Source organism: Ambystoma mexicanum, chromosome 10 (genome assembly GCF_040938575.1).
Source record: "Ambystoma mexicanum isolate Mex_15411 chromosome 10, UKY_AmexF1_1, whole genome shotgun sequence".
In the NCBI taxonomy this organism is placed as follows: domain Eukaryota; kingdom Metazoa; phylum Chordata; class Amphibia; order Caudata; family Ambystomatidae; genus Ambystoma; species Ambystoma mexicanum.
In genome coordinates, this window is record NC_090932.1 from 1,422,308,709 (window position 1) to 1,422,324,042 (window position 15,334).

Below are 15,334 nucleotides of genomic sequence, written 5' to 3' on the forward strand. Positions count from 1 at the left end.
CAGTTTCCTTGCTAAAAATTCGTTTGCCTCTTAAGAACCATCCCTAGATCCTTGCTAAAGTGAGCCTGGACTAATATTAACTTGATACTAGTCACCCTGAACCTCTAGAGGGAATTAAAAGCATTTTAGCATATTTTTCACTTCATTGCCAGCACATATAAAAGCATTTTGGGCCTGTGTTTCCAACTTCTGTAGTCTAAGCTTGCTGGGGTGAACAGAATTACAGTTGATTGCATTTCTGAGAACTGTGGGCTTTCCTTCCATTTCCTTGCATTGCATAAAAGGGGGGGTGAATTGCCAGAGAAAAGTGATTACATTGTTTTGTTGAAATCATATTGAGTATTTTCTGTATTGCATTTTTCATTCAACATTACATCCATCTGAACTTATATAAAGTATTCTCTACCACCTTATTCTTCTGTTCCTATTCACAAGTGTGCTAGTGCCAGGCTATCCATTATTTATTACTGATCAGATTAAGTGTGATATCCAATTATTAATTTATTATAAAGTGTGATATATATCTATATTGTTTAAATTCTCAAATAAACCTTTTAAACTTGCAAAACAGAACTACTTCTTGGCTCAGTGGGGTCAGGGGTATTCCAAGAGAGGAGTGTTATATAGGGGTAGTCATCCAGAACGCATGAACTGGACATAAAGATATATCAATAAGGGTTTCCATTCAGTATCCCAGACTAGGCATTGACTTAGCTGTAGTGTTGAATTGAATCCTCTTACAGCGAGGTATGGCTATGCCCAACCTTCCAGCACCTGGGGTACCAGCTTGCATTCTGCTAGCAAGTGGACTATTCCAGAAGGGTACAAACATGCCAACCAATCATAGAGTGCCACGTAGCATTGACAGCCATCGAAACGTTGTGTATCGGATGACACATAAGATGACTTGCACTTGGGGTTGGCATAGTTGCTCACCTGATCGTAGATAACCAATCACACTCTTGTTCCCATAGAAAGTATACCCAGATGTTCCTCTGAAGCCTATCATAAACCCCTGTAGGTTTTTGCTTATCTTGCCACGTAGTATGACATCATGTATGACGAGTTTTCACTTTATAAGAGATTTTTTTTTTAATAATATGCATTGAGAGACTTATGCTGTGGGTTGTCTGTTGACACCCGTTGTAGTCCCTGTTTAGACAATTGCAATTAAAAACAGTTATGTTTGTTCAAACTTCCTGAGTTGCTCTGATTATAGGTGCAAGAGTAAAATCTGCATCCCCATCAATACCAGATAGTGCTACCTCGCTTAAAGGGCCTATGGTTTAAGTCCTTTTTGGGGTGCACCGGTAGTGCTCCACACCCGGATTTGTTCTTACCCATTGAACATGCACCTGCCTCATGTGCCTCTGCCTGAAGAGCGATGACCTAAAGGTAAATGTGTTATGTGTAATGTATGCTTGTGTGCATTTTTCAATGTAATGCAAGCAGTGTTTGTGTGTGTGTGTGCACAGGTGTAAGACTATTTGGGCCTCATTACGACCCTGGCGGTAAGGGGTTTACGCCAGCGTTAGCTGCGCCGACCCCTTACCGCCAATTACGAGGTCCCCTAGCGCCATGGTGCTTTTAACACCTGCTTTTAGCAGGTGTTAAAATCCATGGCGCTAAGGGACCATGGAGTTAATTACGCCACCGTAATTTACGGTGGCGTAATTAACGCCTTCCCCACTCCCATTATGCCCTATGGGGCAAAAATGGGAATGGGGAAGGGTAAATGGGGATTGGGGACTTACCGCCCCGCCAAGGTCGGAATGGGGCGGTAAGTCCGCCAACCACCATGGCGTAAACGTAGTTTACGCCATGGTGGTAAAGTCACGGCCCAGGCGGTAACTTACCGCCTGGGTCGTAATGAGGCCCTATTTAAGTGAGTGTGCAGCTGTGTGTGCATGTATTTGTATGTTAATTTAAGAGTGTCTGTTTGCGTGTGCATGCATGTCTGACTGAGTTTATGGATGTATGGGCTTTACCGTATGCATGAATGCAATGTATTTTTATTCAGGAGTCGGGGGCAGAGAAATGCTGATTTCTGTTCTGTGTTCACACTACAGTGACTGTTACTACCAAAGATAGGTTGTGGCCTTAGGCTCATGCAAGTCATTTAACATGACCATGACTTGCATATATAGGTTGTGTCAGCAGCGTCATGCATGTGATTTACAGCAACCATTATTGACAAACAGAGAATATGGCCACAGCTTCATACACGTGATTTATGGTGACCATTATGGCATAGATGGGTTATGGTTACAGCATCATGCAAGGGATGTACAGTCAACATTAGTAGCAGAGATATGTTGTGACCACAGCCTCATGCAAGGTATTTACAGTGACTATTATATGCATCGATAGGTTGTGGCCATATCCTCATGCAAGGGATTTACATTGACCATTGCTGGATATGATAGGTAGTGGGTACAATTTAATACATGGTATTTACAGTCACCTCTGCTGGCATCGATAGGTTTTGGCCGCAACCTTGTTAAAACAGTTTAAAGTGCTTCTGTGCTTTAGTGTACGGTTGGTGACATGGGATTTCCTGTAGTATGCCATGTCGTACCAGAGAGAATCAATTGTACATTATGGCTTTTTACCCCACTTTTTCAAAATGTGTGCTATTAAAGTGCACCATTTCAGCACATTATTTGGCTGCCACACTGTGCTTTGTTGCTCACACTAAATTGGGGAAATATTCAGGTCCCACCCATGAATATATTCCTCAGACATGACTATCCGTGAATCCTAAATTTTTTTTCATTTACCCTAGAGAGCCACCTGACTACATTTAACTCTAAAATTGTGCTGCGAAATGCACCATTTCAACAAATTATTTTAAAAATGTTCTTGCTACACTCGGTCGCTCGCACTCATTTGGGGAAATATTTAGGCACACTCCACTGAAAACATTCACCACCTGTGGGGACTCACCCATGAAACCCGGTGGCCCCTGAGGAGCTATCCAATCCCCCCCCCCGCACCAAAATCTGCATGTACTACTGCACCAGGTTCATGACTTCTCTTATACACTTTCTACTGCATATTTTTAAAACTGCATGAAGAGGGATGACGTGCATGGACTCTTCTGTGCAATGTACTCTTTAATGTAAAAATGAGGACAAAGGATTGCATCTCTTGCAATGGGACATCTTGATTTGTTATCACGCTATTGGCGACACATTCTTTGAAAAATGCAGAAGAACATTAGAACATTGCATTATTTTGTTAATGTCTGGAAGAGGGCCCTCGTAATACCTGGTAGTGCCATTTTACTATAGGCCCTCATTACAACACCGGCGCTAAACCATGGTGCTATTAGCACCATGGTTGGTGCCGGTGTTGTAGCGGGTCCGCCAAGGTTCAATGGTAATTACCACCCCATTCCAAGGTTGGCGGGGCGGTAATAGGGCTCTATGGAAATGGGGAAGTCGCTCGCACTCATTTGGGGAAATATTTAGGCACGCTCCACTGAAAACATTCACCACCTGTGGGGACTCACCCATGAAACCCGGTGGCCCCTGAGGAGCTATCCAATCCCCCCCGCACCAAAATCGGTATGTACCACTGCACCAGGTTCATGACTTCTCTTATACACTTTCTACTGCATATTTTTAAAACTGTATGAAGGGGGGTGATGTGCATGGACTCTTCTGTGCAATGTACTCTTTAATGTAAAAATGAGGACAAAGGATTGCATCTCTTGCAATGGGACATCTTGATTTGTTATCACGCTATTGGCGACACATTCTTTGAAAAATGCAGAAGAACATTAGAACATTGCATTATTTTGTTAATGTCTGGAAGAGGGCCCTCGTAATACCTGGTAGTGCCATTTTACTATAGGCCCTCATTACAACACCGGCGCTAAACCATGGTGCTATTAGCACCATGGTTGGTGCCGGTGTTGTAGCGGGTCCACCAAGGTTCAATGGTAATTACCACCCCATTCCAAGGTTGGCGGGGCGGTAATAGGGCTCTATGGAAATGGGGAAGGCGCTAAGTACGGTACCGCAAATTGCGGTACCGTACTTAGCACCAAGGTCCCTTTGCGGGTCCCTACTTTAACGGCTGGTGTAGACCAGCCATTAAGGTCGGGTCCCGCAAAGGGACCTCATAATCAGGCGCTAATGGCTTAATGGCGCCGCAGCCTTTTACAGCGCCGCTAGCCCATTAGCTCCAGGGTCGTAATGAGGCCCTATGTGCCTGCTGCTGTTTGTAACAATATGCTGAGCTTAGTGGAAGTGTGTATTTTGCTGCAGATATATATTTGCTAGTTTTGTCTGGGAATGACGCTTTACATACTTTAACGGTGGCTTGGTAATTGCTGTGGTGTTTTCTGATAATGTTTCTTGTTTTCTCAAATTATTAAAATGCATGTTACCCTTTAAACGCTCCGTGGCGGGCCGTAACTCTGGTTAATGGAGCAATATCGTTTCTTTAGGATACCGAGAAATGGTATGAAGTTATATATTGTTGCAATTCAACAAAATTACCGCTATCACTTCACCCACCAATCAAAGTAATAACAATTTCAGGGAACCCTTTATTTCAAATAGGCCATATCCAGTTATGCTCATTAATTAAACGAGTCAAGAACAGCAAGAGGAAAACAAGCACAAGCAATTTGGGTAGAAGAGTGCCGGAAAAGAACAAAGGGTACGACGGGGGCGTCCATTCTACAGAGCTGCCAAGGGCAGCAAAGACACAATAGTAAAACAATGTTCTACGGCAATACAATAGGTGCATAAACAGTCGGAAAATGCTCGATTGCATATCTAATACATTAAAAAAAGTATATGTGTAGTAGTATTTTATTTTTTTAAGCACATTATGGATGTTCATTTACAGGGCGAACATCTATGAAAATGCACTTTATTCCAAAATAATATGCAGCAAACTGCTCCCGAGTCTGAAAAGGGAAGAACAAAGGAATGGACAGGCAAATCGCTGAGCTGCACTTGGCCAAGTTCCACCGAGAGGGTTTCATTTGCCAAATGCGCAAATGTGTTCATGTGTAATGGGATGGCAGAAATGTATACCCTCCCTGAATAGACCCAATATGAAGATGGAAAATGGGAGCTGAAAATTGAGTGGTCGACGACAGCCACTGCATTTGACAGTTGTACTTGTGTTGAGAGCCAAGTCCATGAAAAAAAAAACATTGAGAATCAGACAACAGGTCCAAATAAGAGGCTCCTTTTTTTGTTTGCCTTATCAGGCCTGAGGCACGTGGAATTCAGGGGTGGAATTCGATCTGCAATCAGGGAAATGTGCAACAATCACTTTTATTTGTATCACCATTTCTTAGAAGTCTAGAATTTCCCTCTCGGTTTACTCCACTTTTTGCACCGTATATGCCCAATTGGTTTTCACACAGCTTTCCCCTGTATGCTGTTAATGGTTCAACCGGGCAGCTTGGCCAGCGTTCTGATTGAGATCCTTACCTGCTCTGCGGCTTGGGTGAGGGTTGGCTATAGGAGCCGCATCTCATTGTGCGGTGAGGAGCTAGAGAGCCCCTGCTGTGTGGCTCCTGAGGTGACTGGAAAACAGAGGGAGACTATATGGTCTTTATAAATGGATCCCTGCAAAGGGGTGCCCGCAGAAGTTGAGGGATGGGAGCATGGGATGGAAGACACGCACAAGGTCCCTTTGGCGGGTAAGGACTGAGGAATGCTGCGCGTAAACGCACAGACCTTCTAATTGTTGGAGAAGCTCAGGGAGACTGCACTGCGAGAACGGCAGAGCCTGTCGGGCAGACGGAGGCTGTGGAGATCCCGGGTGAGAAAGTGCTGTGCCAATTATATGCTGGCGATTGCACCGAAAGAGGTCCATGAGGAGGCCAAATTGCCTCTGTGGAGCCCTTTTATGAGCTATCCCCAACACTACTGAACACTTTCTGTTACACTTAGTGCGCAAAACCTTCTGAGGCCACAAACTGCATAGATGCGCTTTAAACATCCCTCAGTGCCTCCACTATGCACCCATTCCACAGCATGTGAAGTGCTGGCTTATGGAATACGCTGATGTCCCTGCTATTGCTGTCCATGGCTTGTTTAGCTGAGACCGCCTGACACATGTTGAAGCACACAATCAGCGATTGTCCAATGAGCATCCCTGAGTGCTCCTAATTTGAACTCCCTGCGATAATATATAGTGGCAATCTTGGGAAAGGAAGAAGCACAGGGTGCCTTAATACTGGGTGCATCGGAACAGGCTGTGACCACAAAAGAGACCAACCTAGAGAACAGTACGTGTGATACCAGTAGCACTGCGTGAGTGTGACCACCGGATTGCATACTTTGGAACTCAGTTGGGCTGTAGACACTTCTTGTGGGGTGGAAGGGTCAGTGGTAGTGGTTGGTCACAAGTAGGATTCACTTCACCAGAGAGGACAGGGCATCATCCCTGCTGACATTTTGACCGACTTCCAAGACCTGGCTTGCAAGGCTTCCCCATAATACATTGAGCCCATGCACAGTTAAAACTGCACAACTTCCATTTACTCATTCTCACCCAGCGCTCCTATCTCAGCCACAAATGCCTGATTGGCAGTACAAGGGTAAGGCCAAACAGACAGTCATGGAGGACGTCACGTGAAAGGACGGAGTAAACACAACTCAGCCGCCCACAACCACTACAGAGGGAACTGGTTCGCCATCGATGAGGCAACAGGAAGAGAGCCACATTCTTGCAGCAACTGCAGCATTGAAGGAGTCTGTAGATCTGTAGAACAGAAAGTAGATATGGTCATTGTGGGTGTCAGCCTAGTAAGGCAGGATGTGTGTGCACTAGCCGATCGTCTAGACACTGCAGACACACAATTGTGGGATAACCAAACTGATTGACAAAGTGGGGGTACTGGAACATTGAGTTGAAGACTCTGAAGGAACAGCCAGGAGCAATAACATCAAGATCCTTGCTTTGCCTGAAGGAGAAGAGGGCAACAACCGAAAGTCATATGTCAAAATTCTACTATTGCAAAGTTGCCCCCGGCTTGTTAACGCACAATTTTACAGTTAAGCATGCACGTAGACCCCTGGCAAGGAGGCTTCTGCCCGGTGCCCCCAAAAGCACTGATTGCAAGAATTATGAACTACAAAGAGAGGGAAAGGCTCTTGAACTTTTCCAGAGAGGGAAGTAACATTGTGTGTGTGTCCACAAAGCTGGGTGTATACCCGGACTACGCACAATGGCGCAGAGCAATGTTTGGCCCCCACCAAGGAATGGCTAAGTTGAGAAAATATACGATATATGTTCATTTATTCTAACAGGAGCAAAGTGCTCTACAATGGCAGGTTGCACTTTTTTGATGACATCGCAGAGGCGCACTCCTGGACAGCTTCCAGACAGGAGGAATAACACACTGTAGCATTCTGACGACATGACACACGAATAACCTTTTTCTTTCAAACCCAAGAGCGGCACGTGAAAGAGTAGTAGACAGTGGAAACAAGAAACAATACGATATAGGAAAACGGAACTAGAGCCATGATGGCTGTCTGCACCAGCAGCTGCAGCACCAAAGTTGAGATTGTACCTTAAGATGTCTGATTTAAGGCAACACACTGCTGCACACTCCTAGAAGGGAAGAGGCGGGAGAGGCAGCTGGGCCTGAGTATGCAATATGCTACTGGGCCATTGTTATATGGTTTGGGAGATGGTTTTTGTTTTATCTCCCCTATTTTCCCCTTTTTTCAACATGTTTTGTTTGGTATGTTAGTGCTGTTTATTGGTGGTTTTGAATGTTATCAATGTAACACAGATAAACAAGTACATGTCTGGGTGATATCGTTGTGGATAGCAGCTCCCTTTAGATAGTTAGGGCATGTCCACCAGATGCGCACTGGCCACCTACGCTGACCTCTGTGGATTGTACAGGCTAGAAGGGAGATATTGAAACTGCAAACTGACTAAGAGGTGGGTCTATGGGGAGAGACAGAACCCAAGGAGATATGTCAGATGGCTAACAACTTGAAAATCATCATCACCTGGCCTTAATGGCTACATCAAGAGATTTTAAGTGCATGCTTATTTAAGAAGGATGGGGGTACAAATTGCATTACTGCAGGAAATGCACCTAACAGCCAACAGGCAAAACTTGATAGCTAGGAAGTGTGGCGGGAAACTGTATGGCTCCCCATTCCCCACATATGCTAGAGGTGTTCTCACATGGGTTGCACCATCTGTCCCCTTTCAACTGACGGAAACCAAACATGATGGTGAGGGCAGAATGGTACTGTACATACGTTTCTCTGAAAAAAGAAGGTGTGCATTATAAACACCTATTTCCCCAATAAAGATGCTGCAGCCTTTTTTAACTCCACCTTCACGAAAATGACTACTTACAGGGGGGCCATGTGGATTTGAGAGGAGACTTTAACTGCACTCTTAACCTCATCATGGACAGATCAGATGATAAATATCGGAAACCTTCCCCCACAGCCAAGGCCTTAAGTTCCCTGCTGAGACACTTGGAACTAGTCGATATTTGGAGAATTAGAGACAGAAATGCTCAAAGCTACTCACAATACTCAGTCTCACATAAGATGCACAATCACATTGTTTATATCTTCACTGGTCGGGAAACCTTGGGTGAATTCAAATCCATAGATTACAAGGCCAGGGTACTCTCTGACAATGCCCCATTGATAGCTACATCGCAGAGTACTTTGTCCAGACCATTGATCCCCACCTGGTGACTAAGGGTGGAAGCATTGCATGATGACACGTTTAGCTAATACCTTGAAGATATGACAGAGGAGTACTTTGAGACTAATATGGGCAGTGTTGAGAGATCCAGTACTTTGCGGGATACCTTTAAAGTAGTATTGCAAGGGGAAGCCATTGGCATGATGGGAGGACTCAGGAAAGACATACTGGAAAACTTTACAAAAATGCAAGCAGAAATTGAGACTGCAGAATGCGGAAGGAAGGAGGCAGAGGAGGGGGCTGAAAGCCTAACTGTTCTGCATCAAAAATGCGACACTGAATGGGAAAGGCTGGGCAAATTTGACTTTGCCAAATGCATGCAGATAATACATGCAGAAGGGGACAAACCTGATAGACTGCTGGCGTGGCTGTGCCACATATAAGACCCATGGTAGAAGATTAGTGCCTTTAAGGATGAGAAAGGTGTTACTGTGAGAACTCCGGTTGAGATCAATGACGTTTTCTCAAGATATTGAGATTTCTCAATGGGGTCAGAAGGATGTGAGATAGACATCAAAGAGGCCCTGGCGCAGATACAATTGCCCAGGTTTGACAGGGAGCAAGTAGACATGGCTGGATTCCCCACTCACACTTCCCTAAATTATGTCTCTTGTAACAACCTAATCTCTGGTAAAATCCCAGCGCCAGACGGATTACTAGGGGAATTTTACAAGACATACGCAGAGACATTAGTGCCTAAACTCCTAGAGATGCTTGAAGAAGTTAATCAGGTGGCAATGTTGCCCCAAAGTTCGAGAAAGTCTATAATAGTGCCTTTGCTCCAACTGTCAAACCCCTGCAGGATTGCGGCTTTTCTAAGCCCTTTTCTGTGGTCAACCAGGATTGCAAGATCCTCACAGCCTTATTGGCAAACAGACTAAAAAGAATAGTTGAGGCCATGATACACACTGACCAAACTAGTATATCCCGGGGAGGAACACTTCATGGAACTTGCAAAGTCTCCACCACGTGATAGAAAGCACAAAACACCTAAAGGTGGATTGCGTAGTGGCCTTGCTAGATGTGGTCAAGGCAATTGACTCTGTCAGATCGGACTGACTTGCTGAATGAGACCTTGAGACATTTTGGTATTGGGCAGGATTCTTTAGGTGGGTCAGGTTAGTTTACACCAAACCCACATCTAGGGTGAGGACAGGGAAGCAGATTTCTAAAGCATGCAAACTGCACAAAGGCACTAAACAGTGCTGCCCATTGTCCCTGATACTGTTTATCCTTGCCCTCAAAATGCTAGCTGTGTTCCTAAAATCAGAATATGCAGAGGCAGGTATCTCAATTGACGGGGTCAGGCATCTGGTTTCATTGTATGCGGATGATATGTTACTTTATGTCAATAATCGTGAAGTCAGTTTACCGTATATTTTGGATATAAAAGACCATTTCGTGGAGCTCTCCAGCATCCCCATTAGCCATGGCACGTCCTGCTTATTCCTAGTGCAAGCCTCAAAGGCTTGAATCTGGATCAACTGCCTGACCTGGGACTGAAATGGAAAACAGGCACCTTCCGATACCTAGGAGTAAATGTGTGGAACAATTTTGTATCCTCGCATGAACACAACACACAGGGGGTCTTAGATAACATTATAAAATCCATGTTATTTTGGAAGAGGCTACCCCTGTCAATGGTGGGCAGAGCCGGTTTTTGGAAAATGGTAGTGCTATGTCGCTTATTATACCATTTAGTTAACATACCCTGTAAGATACACACAAGGTTATTTAGTAAATTAGATTCAGTAGCTAAAGTGTTCCTATGGGAAGGGAAAGGGAACAACATTGCATTAAGTACTCCGTTTAGAGACCACAGTAATGGTAGATCAGACTACCCCATTTTGAGATATATTAATCAGCAGGGCAGCTACAGATCGTAATGAGGTGGCTAGCGGATGAGACTTCATTATATCCAACACTCCTGCATTGTCGATCTGGCAATATTAACAGAAGGATGTGCTATGGTTGGGATAAGGCCACCATTTGCACCCGCCTTAGCTCCTCTTGCTTGGCAGGGAATTGCGGCACGCCACTTGGAAAATCATGGGAACCTTGGACCCCTACTCCCTAAATATCCCACTGGTAGGGATGTTTGGGAACAAGCCTGACTCCGTAAAAAAGATCAGGAGGTACTAGGAAACTGACGGGATAGTTACATTAGGAGATTTGCTACAAGAAGGGAAATAAATGGACTTCACATCATTGACACAGAGCATTGAGAGTGGCCTGGTGCTTGTGAACATGTACTATATGGCAGAGGGGGGAACATGTGGTCTCTAGATTATACGCATTGCTTCTGAACAAACAAAGTGAAACGGACCTAGCTGTACACTCAAAGTGGGAGGAAGACCTGGGTAAGACATCTACAAATGTTGAATGAACAAGAGTTATGTTATTCACTAAAAAGGTCTCTAAGAATTCCAGATTTAAAAGTATACAATTGTGTATTACACACATAGCATACTTGACTCCCCACAGGATATCACTGTTTCGAGGAGAAGGGGAAATTAACTGCCCTAGATTTGCTCATGACCTAGCAACCATTATACACATGTTATGAACCTGCCCAGTGATCAGAAAGTTCTGGCTGGTGATCGAAGACAAAGTGGTAAGGGCAGGATACAGATGCACTCAAGGCCCCCAGGAAGTCTGCTTGTTGGGGTTCTTCCCGAGAGGGTTAAAAACACACAGCACAACTTACCATGATGAAGGACCAAATCTACATGTTGGCCAAACGCAGAATCACAATGGCATGGAAGTCTGCCGAGTGTCAGAGAATCGAAGCATGATGGGCACACTGAAAGCGCTTGGTGATGGTCGAGACCACAACTTGGTACAGAGCAGTATATTGTGGGATGAGAGAAGTGAGCACAGACATACCTTCTTGGAACACACTGATTCAGGCAATGTTTTGCCCCTCTGAGAGAGAGAGCCCCCGTGAATATGCCAACTTGGAAATGCTGTTTGCTAAGGTGCGATGTATGTTATATAAAGGGGGGATAGCACTAGGAACTATTAGAGTCACTGACAATTGCCTACAGACTATGTTGAATTTGAAGCATACAAGCAAGCACATCACAGATTCTCTTTGGTTGTGGATTACATTTTCAGTACACTTACAACATCTGTATTCATTATTGGTCGCTACAAACAAAGGATGTTATGTAAATAATGTGGATACCTGTTGTTTGTTACTGTATGTGAATAAAACTTTCTAAAAAAAAAAAAAATATATATATATATATATATATATATATCACAAAAAAAACGTTGTTAAGGGGACGTTATGGTTAAGTTGCGCTACTAAAAACCTGTGAAATTCCCTAAAAAAAACTTTATAAACATTATGGTTCGAAGTAAAACCGAATAACCCCTGAAATTCGCCAGTTATGGTAGGCTAGGCAACCATAACTGCCCGCACCACTGTGCACTGCTAACACTAACACCCAGGACATCAAAGATGACACCACAAATGTCATTGATGACATCACTGATGACATCACATGTGTATTTACTTTTCAGACAAGGGGTTGTGAATGTAATTTTGGCAAAAAAGTATCAGGGGATATCGGGACATGTGTAATAAACTACATACTTCATCACGCAATGTAGTGTTCTAAAGAAAATTCCATTGCAGTGTTCTTTCTAGTTCAGGAACCTACTCATACAGAAATGTAGGTATTGGCTGCAGCATACACCACAGAGGTGCTATATTTGTACTTTCCAAAGTTGTATAATAAAACGGTAAATGCTTCTATATCAGACTGTTCTGGTCTGTGAAACATGTACTAAGTTGCTAATAATGCATCACTTACTACATATTTGTAGTAATGCACGCAAAACATAAGTCAACTACAATGCATACAAATATGGGTTTTATATATGGAGAGTAAAGTAAGCAAACAAGAGACAGTGGGCCTCATTCCGAGTCCCTCGGTCCCCGCCGGACTCGTATTACCATTCCGCCTCCGTGACTCCCGGAATTACCAGGGCATTATGACCCTGGTGTGCTGGGAATCCCGGAGGCGGAATGGTATAAATCCCCATTCCCATTGAGTCCCATAGGACTCAATGGGAATGGGGAAATGGAAACACCGGCACCATCTCGTGATGGTGCTGGTGTTTCCACGTCCGCCTGCAGGCGGGAGGTGTTCAACCCGCCAGGTCAGACCTGGCAGGAAGATCACCTCCCGCTTGCAGGACTCGGGATCGGGCAGGCCAGAATTAACAGTGGCGGCGGGTTTACCGCCACTGTTAATTCCGGACCGCCCGACCAGTAATGAGGCCCAATATCATTAGCAACTGTGTATAATCTACATGATTGTATTCACGCACAAAAATGATAGCTGTGTTTCAGGCCTGCTTCTTCCCCAACATGTGTTATCCCCCTCTGTCCCCACAGGCCATCCGCACCCTCTCTGATCCCCCTGTGATGTTCCCTTGTGCCCCCCCCTTCTCGCACACAGGTGTTGTCTGTTTTGCTTGATTATTCTACCCTGCTCCCCCTCAACCTCCTCCAGCCTACTTCTGCAGGAGTCTGTCCTGATACATTCTGATTTCACCATCACCATCTTGTGGCCAATGCTGGATTTGACTTTTATGGACTTCATTCATTCACAGTGTGTCACTCTTTCTCAACTCTTATGCTGGACTTCCTTTGCATCTTGTACTCATGGTGGCCCTGAATCATGCTGTTCTCATCTTCATCTTGTATCCTGGATTGAAATATTATGTGTTACTACTGACTTCTGCATTTGTATTCGCTCTCCACGCTTGCTTCGCCACTCTTTTTGACTGCTTACTCTATGTTCTCTCCTCCTTTCCCTTCTCCCGTTTCCTATCTCCTCCCCTTACTGTCTTCTATGCACTGACTCTATCAGAATTGTCCATGGACCTAATATGATAGCAACCTCGTCTGTTTCCTCCACCCTACCATTACTGTTTTTTTCCTACCCATCCCCCAAGCATTATCTGAAATATCGTCAGGCCTAGTATGATAGTCGCTTGTTTTGTTCCTCCCCTCCCTTTCTGCACCCCTCTCCCTCACCTTTTGTTTTTCTCCGGCTCTGCCAGAAATGTCATCAGGCCTAGTACGGTGGTCGCCTGTCTGTTTCCATTTCCTTCCCACTCTCCCCCTCCCTTCCTTATCTATGTCTTGGCTCTTGCACTATCTGAAATGTCGTCAGGCCGAGTACGATAGTTAATTTCACATACTTACTGTTCTTGGCCTGTACGAATGTCATTGTATTTTCCCTTGTTCCCTCCCTTGCCTTGAAGCGCTTTGAAACACATTGTGTATAGGCGCTGTATAAATAAACTATCATATATCATAAAACTATCATATATATGTACATCATAAAATGTGATTAAAATCTAAAGAAAGTATTGTAAGTACATGTGAGAATAGCAATATCTATATATGTAATAAATACCTTTTGAAAGTTAAGTTTCTGACTGTCAGTAAATAAACCCACCTGGCCTAGATATGGCAGTGAACAAAAACGAAGGGGCTACACATGTGATGTCATCAGTGATGTCATCAATGACATTTGTGATGTCATCTTTGATGTCCTGGGTGTTAGTGTTAGCAGTGCACAGTGGTGCGGGTAGTTATGCTTGCTTAGCCTACCATAACTGGCGAATTTCAGGGGTTTTTCAGTTTTACTTTGAACCATAATGTCACGTTTATAAAAAAAAAAATTGCGAATTTCACAGGTTTTTAGTAGCACAACTTAACCATAAGGTCCCCTTAACAACGTTTTTTCTTTTACTGAATTGTACAGGTTTTTAGTAGGGCAACTTAACCATAACGTCCCTTTAACAAATTTTTTTTTTTACTGAATTTCACAGGTTTTTTGAAGGGGAACCTAATCATAACATTACGTTAATAAAGTTTTTTTGCTGAATATACACTATCATCATGTGATCTTGGGAGATATGTAGTATAATCTGCTTACTTTACAGACATGTAACATAGAACATACAGAACCCCCTCGCTATTGATATTTGAAAGGCATGGACTGAGCGCCTGTCTGCGGACGGGCGCGGACGAGGTCAACAGTACCCAAACAGTCAGGGGGTATCTGAAATCGTACTATTGTCTTATACAAAAAATGCTCAACTTTGAAAAAGGACACATAAAGACATTATAAGTACTAGTAAATAAATAGGGAAACCTAAACGTCTAAAACAAAAACCATGCATTTAATGACCATGTAGAATGAAATGGATTATACCATAACAAAAAAAAGTATACCTCCAACGTAATTACCTCACAGAAACTCTGCAGCCAGGATCGACAGTAGACGCACGCACTACAATGAAGACAAATTACAACAAAATAGTAAGTGAACTTCATTTTTGTTATATGTGTGTGTACTTTTTTTGGTATGAGGGGCAGACAAAATAATTTCTTTCTATTGTTTTGACACAGAAATTTGCAGTAGTTTGGAGAGGCTGGAGGAGAATTTTCTGCATGGGCAAATGTCTGAATATAGCGATAACAATGGTACACAGTGCTCTGCATAAGCAAAATAATGGTCAGTATTTTATGGGCATTTAACATATATATATTTATTTTTAACAGACCAGGAAAAAAAGAAGA

The 15,334-nt window shown here is 43.7% G+C and overlaps 1 protein-coding gene across 18 annotated transcripts in view; it reads left to right on the forward strand.

The window, feature by feature from the left end:
• CMKLR1 (chemerin chemokine-like receptor 1) overlaps positions 1 to 15,334 on the forward strand; it is a 669,482-nt gene that overhangs the window by 199,775 nt on the left and 454,373 nt on the right. The window contains exon 3 of one of the 18 annotated variants that reach the window (XR_011276191.1): positions 15,009 to 15,074. The exons of the other annotated variants lie outside the window; for them this stretch is intronic. The gene's annotated coding sequence lies outside the window, so the exon portion shown is untranslated. Of the gene's footprint in view, positions 1 to 15,008; positions 15,075 to 15,334 lie in introns of those variants that run through there. 18 annotated transcript variants of the gene reach the window in all.